The sequence below is a fragment of the Cyprinodon tularosa genome, unplaced genomic scaffold (genome assembly GCF_016077235.1).
Source record: "Cyprinodon tularosa strain WSP-4 unplaced genomic scaffold, ASM1607723v1 ctg199, whole genome shotgun sequence".
In the NCBI taxonomy this organism is placed as follows: domain Eukaryota; kingdom Metazoa; phylum Chordata; class Actinopteri; order Cyprinodontiformes; family Cyprinodontidae; genus Cyprinodon; species Cyprinodon tularosa.
The window spans coordinates 1,098,329-1,115,285 of NW_024038729.1; positions in this window are offsets into that span (position 1 = coordinate 1,098,329).

A 16,957-nucleotide genomic window follows, 5' to 3' on the forward strand; every position below is an offset into this window, starting at 1 on the left:
ACAGCATGAGATTCCTGTTCATGTTAACCAATAATTGCACAGCAATTGCTTCTAAAATCTCTGTATTTTTATTGTAGTAGCCATGAGTCAATATTGTCATATAATTGGAGGCCAGTGTAGTGGAATATGCTGACTAAATACATTCTTTTATTGTTTGAGAAGCTGATTAAGAGCACATTGAAGCTGCTGGTAAGTGCTCTATAATTAAATCTACTTCAAAGAAAACCTCGACACGACTTTCTCTCTCTCTCTTCATCTCATGGCTCTGTGTGTAATTTATCATATTTCTGTGGCATATATATGATTGCTTTTGTAAAAACATGTCCCTAAATGTGTCTCATCATTCCCTAGCTGAATGTGTTCATAAAGGAGGCATGTAACAATCAGAGACCTATTAAATCCACCGGGCTACTCAAAAAGTTTTTGATAAAAAGAAATTGAGCATATTTATATCTTTTTTGAAACTATTTTGGGGTTCTTTGAACAATTTTAGTAGCTTTTAAGTGCATCTTCTGATACCTTGTGCACAAATACACAACTTGAAAAAGTGAATAGCATAGAGATCTGTGAGTCTTACTGTTGTTGTTTATCTATTTGCAAACCTCAGTTAGTCACTGGTTACATATGTAGATTTGTATATATTATTAATACAAGCAAAAGTGAATTTAACATTTTTGTTATGCAGTACTGGACTGTATTTCCCAGTTTGGACATATGTTCAGGCCACAAGCCCTATAAGACGTTAATTGCATATGATTGCTTGTCTACAACACTGATCTATGCCTGTGTTTCTTGGCCTTTCTCTCTGCCTCATGATGTGTTTATGCTGACAGTAAAGTAACAGAAACATGGTGGATTCTGCCTCATGGTGACACTTTATGCAAACCAATGTGCTACCCACAGCCATTAAAGAATGTGGAACATAAAGTTCCAGAATGCAGCTGTGCCTGATTGGGGACTGACATGGTAAAAATAATTTCAGATTTAATCCAACTTCATTAATACGTAAGTGCCAAATCACTTGTTAGTGCATTAATCCTGCTGTAAAGCTATCCTTTAGAACACTATTATTTACACTGAAAGTGTGAGCACACAATTTGAGCTCAAATAATTTTTTTTCCTTCTTATAAATAATAATTCTTTTAACAGATGCAGGTGTGGTGACATACTGTTTTGTATTTCTATCGCTGTAGTTAAAATTTTCTTCTAGATTTAGAGCCACCTTAAATTGAGTTGTGAGAAGGACAGTCTACCTCCCCTAAAAAGAAAAGTCAGGGACAGAAACAGAATATGAAAAATTGACAGAGATAAGTAAATATACTCACATGAAAAGTTTCAGGAAGTTCCACTTGGACACATTTTTTCCTATTCCTTCTGCCTTATAGGATTAATTGTGTAGAGCTGACAGTACCTTAAACTTTATCGCATCATAACACAGGTGTTAAGAGTGTTTGTTACAGCCGGTTGTCTGTTTAAAATTTCACTGGGTTGTAATGTTATAGAAGACCTCCTTACCTTCACTGCTATCCCCAGAGATGCTAAGGTGAAGCATATTCAGAATGTTGTCATGAAAAAAAACAATTTTTGCAAAACCAAAATATCAAAATGTACAGTATATTTGTCTCTGTGGATTACTAAATTTTACTATTGTTTTTGTCAAACCAAACATGTTGAGCATGCATTTGATAATGTTGTACTTGTAAACAGTTTGATTTCTTCTGACTTTGTGAACTAAGTGGAAATGAATGATGGTTTTGTATCAGAGCATACAACTTGGAAAAGAAAGAACCTGTTTCTTTTTTCATTTCATGAAATATAGAAAACTTGTTGTTTTAGGGTAAATACACTATACATATGCACTACTTTCAAATACAACTTAAGAGGCTTTTCATTTTTTTTTCTGTTTAGGAGTAGTCTGCAGTGGTCTGAGTGATTAGGGTCTTACAATATTTAAAAAGGAGAACTAGATCTCAGTCAGATGTCAAGGTAACAGTTTGAAGAATTTGAAGGCCCTATATTATGCTACATTTAAAAATTTTAATGTCTTTGGTGCAGAAAAATTCCTCTCAGATTAGGCAGACGACCCTTACCAAACATCTCCTTACTCAGCCCTCCTCTGTATGAGCTGTTTTGGCTTTCAACACCCCCGTCCTCTTGAAGGCTGCTCTTCCACAACCTGCAACCATGACAACCAGTCAGAGTTCGTAAAGAGAGCAAAATAAAACATGATATGAAGGCTGTAGCTTGAGTGATGGGCTGCTACAGATCGCTCTGGAAAGCTTCTTTCCCCTTATGACATCACGAACGAAATGCAATACAATTAAACCATTTTGAGCATGAAAGAGGTGAAAGAGTTTTTAAAATCTTTTATGAACCTTATACACAAACTTCAGGACACGTATGACAGCTACAAAAAGTTTATAATGTGAATTTCTCATAATAAGGGACATTTAACTGAAATCTTTTTATCGTTTTATATCCTTATCACAGATTTTTATATATTCCACATCAGCATTTATTCTTGAGTTTATGAATGTCACAATTGGATACCGAGGATGAAGAGCAGGAGCAAAGAGAAGAAAGACGAAGCGAAATGCAATCCATCTCTTCCTTTAATCACTACATGAAGTATGAGATCTTTAGGATCCTCAAATCCCTAGTAAGGGCCCAGCAAGCATAATGGCAATGCCATATTATGTTTAACTAACTAACAGCTACAGGATCATATTCTTGACTCCAGTGTCTCTGCCTGGCTTATGACCATATAAATTGGATGCTGAAACTGAGGTACTGAAGCTGATGGCTTCAATACTCAGGGAAGAAAGGTTATAAGTGATTGAGAATAACTAATGGTGTCATCCAGGACATTTTATTGTGAAATTGCATTTCCGCAGCCCAGATATTGAACTGCTGCAGTTAGTTACAGTAATTTTTTTACCCAGAGAGTTCACCAGTGTTGTTTAGTTGCCATTTACATTACACCTTCTGCTGTTCCCAACACTGCGTTTGATGTTATCAATTCTGTTGTTGCTAATTTACAGACAAAACAGTCAAATGTATTTCTGACAATAACCTGGGATTTTAATCATCCCTTAATCTCTGCTATACTTCCAACATTCTAACAGGTTGTCAACTGCTGTACCAGGGGGAAAAAAACCTTTGACTTCCATCCATCCATCCATCTTCCTCCGCGGGGTCGGGTCGCGGGGGCAGCAGCTTAAGAAGGGAGGCCCAGACTTCCCTCTCCCCAGCCACTTCTTCCAGCTCTTCAGGAGGAACCCCAAGGCGTTCCCAGGCCAGCCGAGAAACATAGTTTCTCCAGCGTGTCCTGGGTCTTCCCCGGGGCCTCCCCCCGGTGGGACGTTCCCGGAACACCTCACCAGGGAGGTGTCCAGGAGGCATCCTAAACAGATGCCCAAGCCACCTCAACTGGCTTCTCTCGACGTGGAGGAGCAGCGGCTCTACTCCGAGTCCCTCCCGGGTCATGACCCCGGTCATGACCCAGAGTTCATGACCATAGATGAGGGTAGGAACGTAGATCGACCGGTAAATCGAGAGCTTCACTTTTTGACTCAGCTCTCTCTTCACCACGACGGACCGGTACAGCGCCCGCTTCACAGCAGACGCTGCACCAATCCGCCTGTCGACCTCCCGCTCCCTTCTTCCCTCATTCGTGAACAAGATCCCAAGATACTTAAACTCCTCCACTTGGGGCAGGACACCCCCCCTGACCCGGAGAAGGCACTCTACCCTTTTCCGGCTCAAGACCATGGCCTCGGATTTGGAGGCACTGATCCCCATCCCGGCCGCTTCACACTCGGCTGCGAACCGATCCAGCGAGAGCTGCAGACCACGACCTGATGAAGCCAATAGGACCACATCATCTGCAAAAAGCAGAGACGCAATCCTAAGGCCACCAAAACGGATCCCCTCAACACCTTGGCTGCGCCTAGAAATTCTGTCCATGAAGGTAATGAACAGAATCGGTGACAAAGGGCAGCCCTGGCGGAGTCCAACTCTCACTGGAAACGAGCCCGACTTACTGCCGGCAATGCGGACCAGACTCTGACACCGGTCATACAGGGACCTGACAGCCCGTATCAAAGGGCCCGGCACCCCGTACTCCCGGAGAACCCCCCACAGGGCCCCCCGAGGGACACGGTCGAACGCCTTCTCCAAGTCCACAAAGCACATGTAGACTGGTTGGGCGAACTCCCATGCACCCTCCAGGACCCTGCTGAGGGTGTAGAGCTGGTCCAGCGTTCCACGACCAGGACGGAAACCACAATGCTCTTCCTGAATCCGAGGTTCGACTATCCGACAGACCCTCCTCTCCAGCACCCCCGAATAGACCTTGCCGGGGAGGCTTAAGAGTGTGACTCCCCTGTAATTGGAGCACACCCTCCGGTCCCCCTTTTTGAATAGGGGGACCACCACCCCAGTCTGCCAATCCAGGGGGACTGCCCTCGATGTCCATGCAATGTTGAAGAGTCGTGTCAGCCAACACAACCCTACAACATCCAGGACCTTCAGGAACTCCGGGCGGATCTCATCCACCCCCGGGGCCCTGCCACCGAGGAGCTTTTTAACCACCTCGGCGACCTCGCCCACAGAGATTGGAGAGCCCAGTCCAGAGTCCCCAGGCCCAGCTTCCTCAAAAGACATTTTGGTGGGATTGAGGAGGTCTTCGAAGTATTCCGCCCACCGACCCACAACGTCCCGAGTCGAGGTCAGCAGCACACCATCCCCAAAAAAAAAATAAAAAATCCCCACTATAAACAGTGTTGGTGCTGCACCGCTTCCCCCTCCTGAGACGCCGGATGGCGGACCAGAATCGCTTCGGAGCCGTGCGGAAGTCTTTCTCCATGGCCTCTCCAAACTCCTCCCACACCCGAGTTTTTGCCTCAGCAACCATCCGAGCTGCATGCCGCTTCGCCCGCCGGTACCCATCAGCTGATTTCGGAGTCCCACAGGCCAAAAAGGCCCGATAGGCCTCCTTCTTCAACCTGACAGCATCCCTCACCAGAGGTGTCCACCAACGGGTTCGAGGGTTGCCGCCACGACAGGCACCGACAACCTTGCGGCCGCAGCTCAGATAAGCCGCCTCGACATTGGAGGAACGGAACATGGTCCACTCGGACTCAATATCCCCCACCTCCCCCGGGATGTGTTCGAAGTTCTGCCGGAGATGGGAGTTAAAGCTCCGCCTAACAGGGGACTCCGCCAGACGTTCCCAGCAGACCCTCACAACACGTTTGGGCCTGCCAGGTCTGACCGGCATCCTCCCCCACCACCGGAGCCAACTCACCACCAGGTAGTGGTCAGTGGAAAGCTCAGCACCTCTCTTCACCCGAGTGTCCAAGACATACGGCCGCAAGTCCGATGAAACGATGACAAAGTCGATCATCGAACTGCGGCCTAGGGTGTCCTGGTGCCATGTGCACATATGGACACCCTTATGCTTGAACATGGTGTTCGTTATGGACAATCCATGACGAGCACAGAAGTCCAACAACAGAACACCACTCGAACACATTTGGATAAAACCTTTGACTTGTTTTATCCAAATGTGAATGACTCATACACCTCTACCACAAGACCTTCTATTGGGAAACCAGATCAGAGTCTTGTTATTCTCTGCTCAGAGTATAAGTGTCAGGTTTTGCAGAGACGAGGAGGCAAAGACGATTTCTGGAAGATTGAATTTAGATGTAGATGGTAACATAAGCACAAATCCAGGAATAATAAACAGGTAACCAAACCTAGGACATAACAGATAGAAACGTACGTGAGGAGGAAACTGCACAGGAGGTGTATATATGGGAGACAGAAGAAAATGGCTAGTCAGCTGATAGGGAGCAGGTGTGGATAGAAGCAACTAGAAGGAAGCTAGGGGAAAGGAGAGTGGCACAAGGGGGCAACAGAGAGTAACTAAAGAAATACAACACTGCTTAAATATAACTAGAAAACAACTGCAATGACACAAAATTGAAAAGAAACCAATGACATAAATCAGTGTAACTGAAAACTCAAAAAGAAACTAAACAGGACCAAAAAGTCCACAAAGGGGAGAATCATGACAATAAGCCGCTTTATAAAAGGCAATCTGCATTAAAGAGCATAAGAAAATACACATGCAAGCTGAAGAAGTCATGCAAGGTTATTTTAAGGCCTGACTGTGATGCACTTTGTCAGCTAAATGGAGAAGATGTCATTGTCATGACTTAATGTGAGAATGACTTAACTTCTCTATAGATAACACTATTCCCACCAGAACAGTGGTATGCTTTGCTAGTAATAAATCCAGTGATCACCAGTGATCAGGAGGAACTGCAACTTTAAGAAAAGAAAAAAACATAGGGATCTATAGAGGAGTATACAGAAGATACTTCAGGTCAGGCTCAGAATTTCCTGCCCACAGTCAAGACATCACACAGTCCTTTGACCCAAAACATCCTCTCACACCTCAGCTGATTCATCCTCCATGAGGGTCCATGAGGTGGAGAAAAGAGGGGGTTTGAGAATGACTGACTAAAGGCTCCAATTGATGGTGAAGCTCTGCATGGTATGACCAACGAACACATTTCGGGATGATGTTCCTTCCATCAGATTGTCCTCCATTATTTCAGCCCTCGGTCCATGGAATCCCTACCATAGCACGAGTAGAACAGAACAACAGAAGAAATGATAAAGGATGTTTAACATAACTGAATATGCAAAGGTTATCTAAATGTGCATGCTTCAAATAAAAGAAATGACTTTTAATACTTCCAAAAAAATGTAAATGCATGGATCTATTTTGTTTTTTATGGTGTGGCTGCAGGTGTTTTGCTATTACAGGATGGTAACGCTCAAAGTGCACATCACATATTTTTATGGTTCCATAGAAAATCTGAAAAACAGGATCTATAATTTTATGATGTTTTCTGAAAGTTTTTTATTATCATTCCACTGTCACAAGTACAGAGCCACGAAATAAAATCTCTGCATTTATGCAGAGTTTATGTCTCTGCTCTGGGGAGCAGTGCCATTGTGCAGCGCCGGGGAGCAGTGTGGGGTTAAGGGTCTTGCTCAGGGACCCAGAGCAGCAGTCTGTGGGAGTGGGGCTTGAGCTCAGAACTTCTGGATTCCAAGCGTAATGCCCTAACCACTAGGCCACTCTCCCCTACATTGTGGATTTGTTCGTCTAATTGTCCCTCCTCTTATATTTTAAAGGAAAATTTTGAATTTATTCCATATGTGTGCAGAATTAGCTGTTTGAACATGATTTGAGCTAAACTGACACTGTCATTTTTTGCACACAGCTGGTTAGGTGTGTGTTAACACACAACATGTGACAGTTATTTGATTAAATAACATATTTGCCTCACCCCCTGGGGTGGGCATTCCATATATTAGTTATTACATAACACTGGCACAAGACTTTAAAGCTGGGAAATGGTGTCAAACTTTAGAATCATCCCTCTGAATCTATAATCAAAAATCTAAAATATATAAGTCACATTGTGATTTATTCAGCGTCACACTGACATTTTGCTTTACATTTCACATTCCAATAATTTCTCCACGTTTTATGAAAAAAAAAACTATGATATGATAAAATATTATGATTAAAAAAAAGACAAAAATCAATACATGAAAAGTAGAAATATATTTCTTTAAAACTTACAAGTAAAGTGACAGTGGCTGAACCACAAGGGCATATATTTGCTACAGTGGATGGTATGAATACAAACCGATTAAGAGAGAGGCTAAATTCTAAAAGTGACAAAAACTGCTGAAATAAAAGCTGAAATATTTTGCCCATTTCCGATTCTTTGATTCCGATTCTTTAAAAAGAAACTTCACTTGAACTAGCTGATCTTAAATTCATAACCAGAGGAAGGCTTTAGCTAATTACAATAAATGATAATATGAGTAAAGTTTGGAAAGATTTAAGGGCTAAAATTGGGATTTATCAGCCCACATAGACATGTGTAATTTGAAAATTTTGCAGGAATTTGGAGCAGAACACAAACAAAACATATTTGAATCACAAGTTAAGTGGTCATAAAATTACTCACAGATGAAAATGTTTTAATGCTGTTTGATAACACCTCTAGGGACCATTATAGAAACCATCTCTCTAAGTCTGATTACTTTTTGCAAGCATCCTTTGTATTAAATCATCAGAGCAATGGACAACTTACTCCCAAGGCTTCAAAATGATGTTTTAATTAGGCCTACACAAACATTTTTTTATGGAAGATTTGAAAGAAAATGTGATTCGTCCTATGAAGACATTCAATTACAGAGCAAATCCTCATTCTTGTTTTCTGAATAACCTCTAGCATGCCATAGTTTTTACTGTGTATGTGCATAACTCTATGATTAAACAAAGTTGGAGCCAAAGATGAAGACAGAGATAAGGGATGAACAAGTAAGGGATCAAATGGGGAAATATTTACAAAGCGGAGGAAGTGATGAAGGATATGACAGGAAGGAAGAAAAGGAGGAGGGGGTGAATACAGGAAAATGTGACAAGGGAACCAATTATGCAGTGCATTGTGCTCTCCTATTTCCTGCAAAAAAATTAATTGGATCTGTCTTAGCAACTTGTGTTAAGACGATCAGTTAATCCTTGATAAATAAGGTCCAGCAAAAAACTTCTCATACTTACTTTTAATGATCTCACTCAGCAAAACAACATAAACAGAAAACTTCAACTTTGATATGAATGCAAAATAGAATGTGTGATGCACTTTACAACTCATGAAAATGGTTACTTATGTCTTTGTAGCAGTCATTCTCATAAAACTGTGCAATTTGAACAAAGCAGAGGATGAAAACTCATGTGGAATGAAAAGCTAATCTCACTGCCTCATGACATCTGTTCCCTTGAATGGGATGCAAGCAAACCACTGACACTTTACCCCAGATACCACGATCCCCTCTGGCAACAGCGTCTGTCTAATGAGGGTTTTCTGGTACTCCTGTGGAGCCAGACACAACGACGCTTTGATAGAGGTCTCCTCCAAAGCTGCTGTTTAATGAGGATGAAAGAGTTTGAATCAAAAAAGTAATCCGATGAAAATCTTTAACAACCTTTTCTACCAATACTCTTTAAGGTTAAAACATCACTTATTTTTTGTAGAAAAGAAAAAAGAAAGAAAGAGAGAAAAAAATTAAGCAGTAAACATTTTTCAATTAATATGAATATGCACTTATATTTATTTCTAAATAAACAAAAAAAAAAAAAACTTCCTTTTTTATCGTACAGGAACACTAGATGTGGTAGAAGCTCTTATTTTCTCCTTTCAGCTTTCATTGAGGATGTGGACAGAATCTCCTCTAATAATTGTCTGTGTTGATGTGAATATGAAGAGGGGAGTGACCGAAGGAACCATCATTTCGGCAGGGAACTCTTGGTTGTCGATTACGTTTATCCTTCATTGAATAAAGCCTGTAGAAGGCTACATACAGGTCTACAGTTCTAGACACAATTAATGATATTGATAGAGTAAAAAATCCTAAATCTATTTTGTTGCGTCAACATAATCTTACTACTTAAAAATTTGTCCAGTGTTTTACTCCATTACTCTTTTCAGAGTTCAAAATCCTAACTTAGACAGGACAACAGCACCACGTTTCCACCACCACCTTAATCAGTAGGTTAGAAGTAACCTGGCAAATCAGATTAATTAGTGCTACACATTATTATTCTGGGACTGCCCCCAATCAAATCTGTTTGGGGAAAGGACGGACATTCACCAGATCCTTTTGAGATAACACTTACCATAGTTTGGCTTTAGCCAATCACGGTCACAATGAAAACAGCTGCAGATCCCATGAGGAACCACAATGACCTATGCTATCACACTCTTGCTCTTCCTCTTACCAAGTTGAAATCCTGGAGTGACGAATCCCATGTGAAAGCAGCAGCTACATTTAACTCCTTTCGGAGCTGCCATTATTTATGGTTTATTATGGTTGGCCTGTGGGCGTGGCAGCTCTTATATTCATCACAGCTATGTTTCCCACCTTAAACTATAATACTGTAACATTAAAGCAGAAGTGGGACAAGGTGGATTCTCAAAAAAAAAAGCAAGAATTCAGCTTGCAGGCAATGTTAGTGTCAGGATCCCAGTTTTTGTTTTTGTCCGTTTGTCTTGTCTTTTGTGTTTCTCCCTTTCACCACCAGGAGGCGCCTGGCTCCGGTTCGCCTCCTCACACACCTGCAAGCTGTTGCCTCATCACTGGACTGCTCTTAAGCTGCTGGTTGCCACTACTTCGACGCCAGAGTGTTTGCCAGTTTGGGGTACTCTAGCCAAGCCTTGTTTAAAACTCAGTCTAACCTGAGTTTTTGCATTTTGAGTTTTTGTCCTCTAGCCAAGCTGAGATCACATTGAGTTTTACTGAGTGCTTGTTTCTCCCTGAGTCTTAACCTTGTTTGTTCTTTGCCTTTCGGCAGGAAGCCTTCCTGCAAACTGGACCTTTTCGGACCGCCTTCTCCCAAGTTGGATCAACTGAGTCTTACACTGAGCAACGGATTCCAAACAGGAGGTTTGGATCCAGCCACCTTTGAGCACACTGAGATCACTCTCTGAGTAAGGAAGTCATCTTCACCACGACCCGTTCAAGTACCACAGGAAAACTGAGTTGCAACCAGCGGCTGCATCATTCCACTCTGTCCGAGTTCTGGGTAAACCCTGTTCCGCCCTCCACCGAATCAAACAAACTCTGGAAGACCAACACACAGACTGGAGTCTACGTGTCTCTTCTTCTCTGGAAATGTGAGTGGCAACAAATCCTCTCCTTCAAGATTAACAACTCTAATTTCCCACTGAGCCTGAATCTAACAATCTGTCTTCCCCTCATCTTCCAGTTTCCGGCTGAGCAGAGTTCGGAGGAACTCTGCACCGAACTCATATACTCTTCAATAAAACCCGTTGAACTTTTATACTGTGTCTCTCTGTTTGGCTTTGCTGCATGTGGGTCCAAGCCTTAGAAAAATCATGACAGTTAGGTTAAAGGTACTTCTCCACACATCCAAACTTTGTTTTACACAAAGCCCACTTAGTATGTTGTTGCAGAAAGGCTTAATCTTTGTACGTTTCCACTGATAAAGGAGAGTTTTTTTTTTACAAAGTCCAAAGTTTATTTTGAAAAATTGCTGTAGTTCTCTAACAGCAAACTTTGAAATGAACTCCTGTTGCATTCCTCTTGCTGTGCTTGCAACAAATTACTATTTGAGAGTTTCAGTCAATCAATCAATCAATCAATCAATCAATCAATCAATCAATCAATCAATCAATCAATCAATCAATCAATCAATCAATCAAAAAGCTAACGGTAGTTTCAACTTTAGATTTGGAGAGTGTAAGAAGAGATTTGTTAAAAACTATTTTTTCTTCTACTTAAAGGTAAAGTAGAGGATTTTCATGAATTTTTTAAATGACCCGCCCTCTCCACATTGCACATGCATAACCCTGTACCCACTCCCGAGAGGGAACCCCTTTTATACACGTTCGAGAGCATGCATGAGCCCATTTCTCTTTGTGTATGCTCTGTTTAAAAGTTGTTGTTTGCATCCCTCATACATGCTTACTTTCGACTATGTCAGACTCACCACTGGTAAGTGAAAATAGGGAAAATAAGTAAACATATGACCAGAATGATTGACAAATAGGAGAACCAAATATTTTGATGATCCACCTGGAAAAAGAACATCCTCCACTATACCTTTAAGATCTAAAAATAAAGCATTTTTTTTTATATATTAACTTTGCTAAACTATGCTTTTACTATAACATATTAATTTATTTTATGGTTTCTTACACTTCATTACCAGAGGTGCCAAAAGTTTCTGCAGGGAGAGTCTGATGATAAAATAAAAAAGAGAAACCATCCTCCCAAATGAACAGAGGCCATGCTTTTCACCCAAGTTAATTATATACCCACCATAATGAGAGGAGCCACCAGCGCTGTGTGGCTGCAGCATAAAATCATGGATGACATTAAAATACTTTAGTGCATCTAAGTTAATCAGGCAGCAGGAAACATCCTTTCTGTCCAAGATTAAGCTATTTTTTCCCACCTCTGCATTTAGGTAAGATTTAAGCTGTCTTAAGACTTGCTCTTATATTTTCCAGATGCTATAGTAAACATCAAACTACAATGGCATGAAAAAGATTATTATAAAAATCAATTACCGGCAGTAAATTCATTAATTAGTGTAAAAAAATGTATTAAATTGATTAAGAAAAAAAATTTAAACTGTGACATGAAATTATCTTGGATACAGAACTGGATACAGAACATATGTGACCATTTATATTTTTGGTTATTCCAAAGTTAAGACTTTGACTTGGTCTGTCGACTGAAATGTACTCTGATCTAAACTTTTCCATTACAGCTTTGGCTAATGTTTAGGATCATTTTCCTGTCAGAAGGTGAATTTGTGCCCCCGTTTCAGATATTGTTTGACCTCTAAGGATTTCTTTCAGGCTTGCTCTGTATTTGGTTCCATCCATCTTCCTCTCTACTCTGACACCCTTCTTTTCCCCAAGGAAAATAACATGCATGATGCAGCCTCCTGCACAGCACCTTCGTTAACATGTTTGCTGTGTCCTTCAAATTTCACCTTGTGCACATTTATGGCTTTCATCTTCCCTCTCCACTCTGAAGTTACCAGAACGATTTCTGAACAAAGTTTGCTGAGACTGATTTTGTTTAGTGGTGTTAGAGTAAAATATACCAAAAAGAACGCATGCCACACTTTTCTGGGTTTTATTTGTGAGAGAAAAAAAAAATTGCAAATAATTCTGTTCTCTCATATCAAGGTTGGTTGGAGGTTGGTTGAGGATGGGAATACAGAGATGAGGAGGTAGAGATGAGTGCTTGCAGATTTAATTTAGCAATGAATGGTAACAGTTGGATGAATTCAAAAACAATAAACCAAAGAAACAAGGAGATGCCAGGGAGAAACACACATGAGAAGTGAGCAAAAGAAGACAAACCAGCACTGAGGAACTGCACAGGAGGAGAATATATGGGGGACAGAACAAAGACTGGGTCCCAGTGTGAATGGAAGGAACTAGAAGCTAGGGGAAAGGAGACTGGCACAAGGGAGCAACAGAGAGCAACATAAAAACACAACATGGCTGGAAAACAACTACAATGACCCAAAATGGGAAAGAAACCAATGGCCAAGAAAACACAAAATCACAGACCAAAAATATTTAAGTAAGAAAAGAAAGAAATCTTTGGACTTTGTTTTCCAAACTCGAAAACAAGAAAATCACAGTGTAACTGAAAACCCAAAAATCATCTTAAAAAGAAGTCCACAAAGGGCAGAGCTATGACACACCACTAGACAAGCATGCAGGAATCTACTTTGGGCATATCAAGTACACTGAAATGTGTGGTTCCAATTTGTAAAAAAAAAAGGAAAGAAAAGTTAATGTGGTGTAAATACCATATAGGTATCTAAAGATCCCAATATTGTTCATTTAACAGGCACAGTAAAAAAAAAAAGAAAAAAAGAAAAGAACATAACCAGACATCAAACAAAATGTAAGGATGATAAATTTAAGTCATTTTTCCTCCTGCTCCATATCCAATGAGTAGGAAACACCACTGTTAATTACATGGTTTCACACCATCTGAATGACAAATCCCTTCAACTTTCCATCTACACCCCTCTCCTGGCTGGAACGAACACGGTCACCTTGCAGCTGAATGAAACGGAAATCCCTTTTATAATTTGATGAGTTATATAAATAGGCTGTAGTTGTCAAAATGGTGCATAATGCATGACCATTCTCATTTCACAAAGACAAATAACACTGATAATTCACAAACTGTTCTTCGGTTCAATTACAAATAAATAGAAAAAATAATGACAATGTTCTGAACGGCAGCTGAGCCTGCCTGGCTTTTAACAAGGGATTTTAGATCCTTTTTAAATATCTTAACAGATCAGCTATTTCGGTCAGTCGTTTCCCACACAGTGTGAGTAATGGATGAATGACCCTTTAAGAGCTTGAGATCACTGGACAAATGTATGAAAGCATTGGTCCGAGGGAACACTTTTTAATCCGGCCTTTTTAGATGATCCACGTCTAAAACGGCGAAACTCAGCAATGATAAATCATCCATAAAACCAATGCACGGTCATCTAACCCTGAACACAAACAGCTTTGTTGAAAGCAGCAGGACAGATGAATAAGGGCTCAGCTGGAATAGCTCAGCAGGATTCAAACATGACAGGAAGAGATATAAATGTGGGGGAAAGCATCATGAGCAGGTCTGTCAACGAAGGGAAAGGTTGTGAGCTGGAAGCGCTTCAGGTCCCCACCTGTTCCCTGCTTCACACATGAATACCGTTACAGCACCAGCACAGAGGCGTAGCCAGAACATTTTCTGAGGGGTCGCCAGGCAGGAAACAAGGGGAACTGAGGAGTGGACAAAAGCAGATTGGCACCAGCACCTCAGGATCAATGCACACTGTTCCAACAGAAAAATGAACGCAGAGTTCCAAATAAAAACACATTAGATTTTCCTAAAGCCTTGCTCATATATAGATGCACGTATTTACATATCGATTCTGTCTAAAGGTATAGTGGATGATCTTTAGGCTTTGAGCTCTTCTTATTCATTATCATTTCTTATCTTAATTTCTGGAAAAAAGTAGATAATTATCCTTTTATCATTAATTTTTTTTGTATAATATATATATTTACATGAACTATCACACATGTGAAATTGATTTCAGCATTATCTATCTTTGATAACATTGAAGACTAGATGATGTGCATAAACACATAATTTTCTCTTTACCCAATAAAATTCAAAATCTAGTTCTGAAAATAGCTTAAATTCTGTGTTTATCATTTTTTACCATGGTATTAAATTAAAGAATGGTAATTAAAGAAATAGTTAGAACATTTCACTCACCGGTATTACTGCTGCCACAGTCTGTTTTTTGGGGAAACTGCTTGTAAGTTACATCCACCTGGGATTACTTGGTAGGTGTGGCCAAAGAGTGGTCCTTGATTGGCTTAGGGATACCATGGTGACCTCTGACTCTCCATTTAGCTCTGGCCCTGCACGAAAACCTTACAAAAACTTAAAAGATTCAGTCTATAAGAGAGCAAGTTTCCATTTTTCTACAGTGTTGCTGTAATGCAACATTAGCATTTATAAGCTATTGTAATAATGGGTATAAAAATGTTTTTTCACAATTATCACATAGTTAACTATTTCTGGTCATTTCTATTTTTTTAATAAAATGACATAAAATATGTAAATGAATAAATCCTCCTGAAGCAACTGATAATGTCATTACTAATTAATTGTAAGATTACTCCATCAAATATTGATTTTGATTGGTTTGGAAAAGTAAAAAAAGACCAAAAAAAAAACAATATATCAAAACAAAGTTTCTGTTTTTCTTTCTACTTAACACACCTTTACAACTAGACCCAACTAGACAAGAAAATATAAATATTCAAGATTTGATCTAAGCTAAAATCAGAGCTGTTTGATTTAGAGAAACAAGTGACTGCAAGTTCTCCGCTGGGTGATTGAATATTAACATAGATTATAATTTTGTCCCTTTTTTTCTTCCTTTTTCCTATATCTCAAAGTACATACTCTTCTTCCTCTTTTGTGTTACAGTTTTTTATTGTAATATATTATTTAGTCACTACATATATATAGGCCTATATATCCTGTGATGTCATCCAGGTCTGTGGAATTTGACAGATCAGATACTTTACTGGCATGCGGATCTGGCACGTATGGTACTTAAAAATTGAACATCCTACCAGATATTATATCCCATACTGCATCATTTAGAGAAGCAATATTGAGTGAAAGAAATGGATATTACAGTTTGACTTACTGTCTGGCTTCAGTTTAAATTTATCTTTTGAGTTCCACTTCAGGAGCTTAGAGGTGAGGTTGTATAGCAAAAGTCAATCAGCCAGTAAGAGGTGGAATTTTTACAAAATAGATTTTTTTTTCATGTTAGATACTCAAAAAAATTCTTTTTTTCACCTACGACATTATGTAGGATATGTCGGTGGTGGAAATGTCAAGCATAGAGCAACATTGAAGAGAAAAAAAAAATCTCCCCTATGAATAAAATCTTTAGCAGAACCAGGCTCAACATTGCGGTCTTCTGCCGCACCAGCTGGGTATGCCTTATGAAAGCAGTATGAGTCCAGGGAACTCTTTAATGGGGACCAGCAGCAGCATGGAGAGAGAGCCAGATGAAAAGGTGGAGAAGGGGATGGAGGAGGGTTGAATTAGGGTCATAGGAATCAAAGTATGACATGCAATCCAACTCAGATGCTTGTGGATGGCAGGTGGAGGAGTTGATTGAAGTCTTTTAAGCTGGACTTTAATGCTGATTGGATTATGAGCTGGTATGGCTGTATGCTAATTAGCTGCTTCTCAGACGAATGAGCCTCTGATTGCATGAGGGTTAGTCATCCAGTTTGTTCAGTAGAACGTCCACCTATAGGATTTATCATTACATTATGCTAAGTGGTGTCTGTTCTAGTCTGTCTGCTCTATTCAAAGCAAAAGAATTTAAGAACACTAACAGTCTGTACTAAATCATTTCCACTCTTGGCTATTCTTTCTGGATGTGTATCTGTCTTTTCCAGTTAGAAAGTGTACATCTAAAGTTTGAAGAAATGTCCTATCTTGCCCAACCATGCTTGGGCTGAATGGCTGTTTGCCAACATGAGCACAACCAACTGCCACATTCTGATGCCTTGCATATATACCCAGGTCCAACAATGATAATACACATGTGGAACTAAGAACAGCTTCTTCCCGACTGACCACTCCTAACTCCCCTTTAGGGCATCCTGACTTTTCTCATCAACATAGTAATGACTGTCATGATCCTTTCCTGAGATCATGATCCTCCAAATAGGCATAAAACATGATTATACTTCCTAGA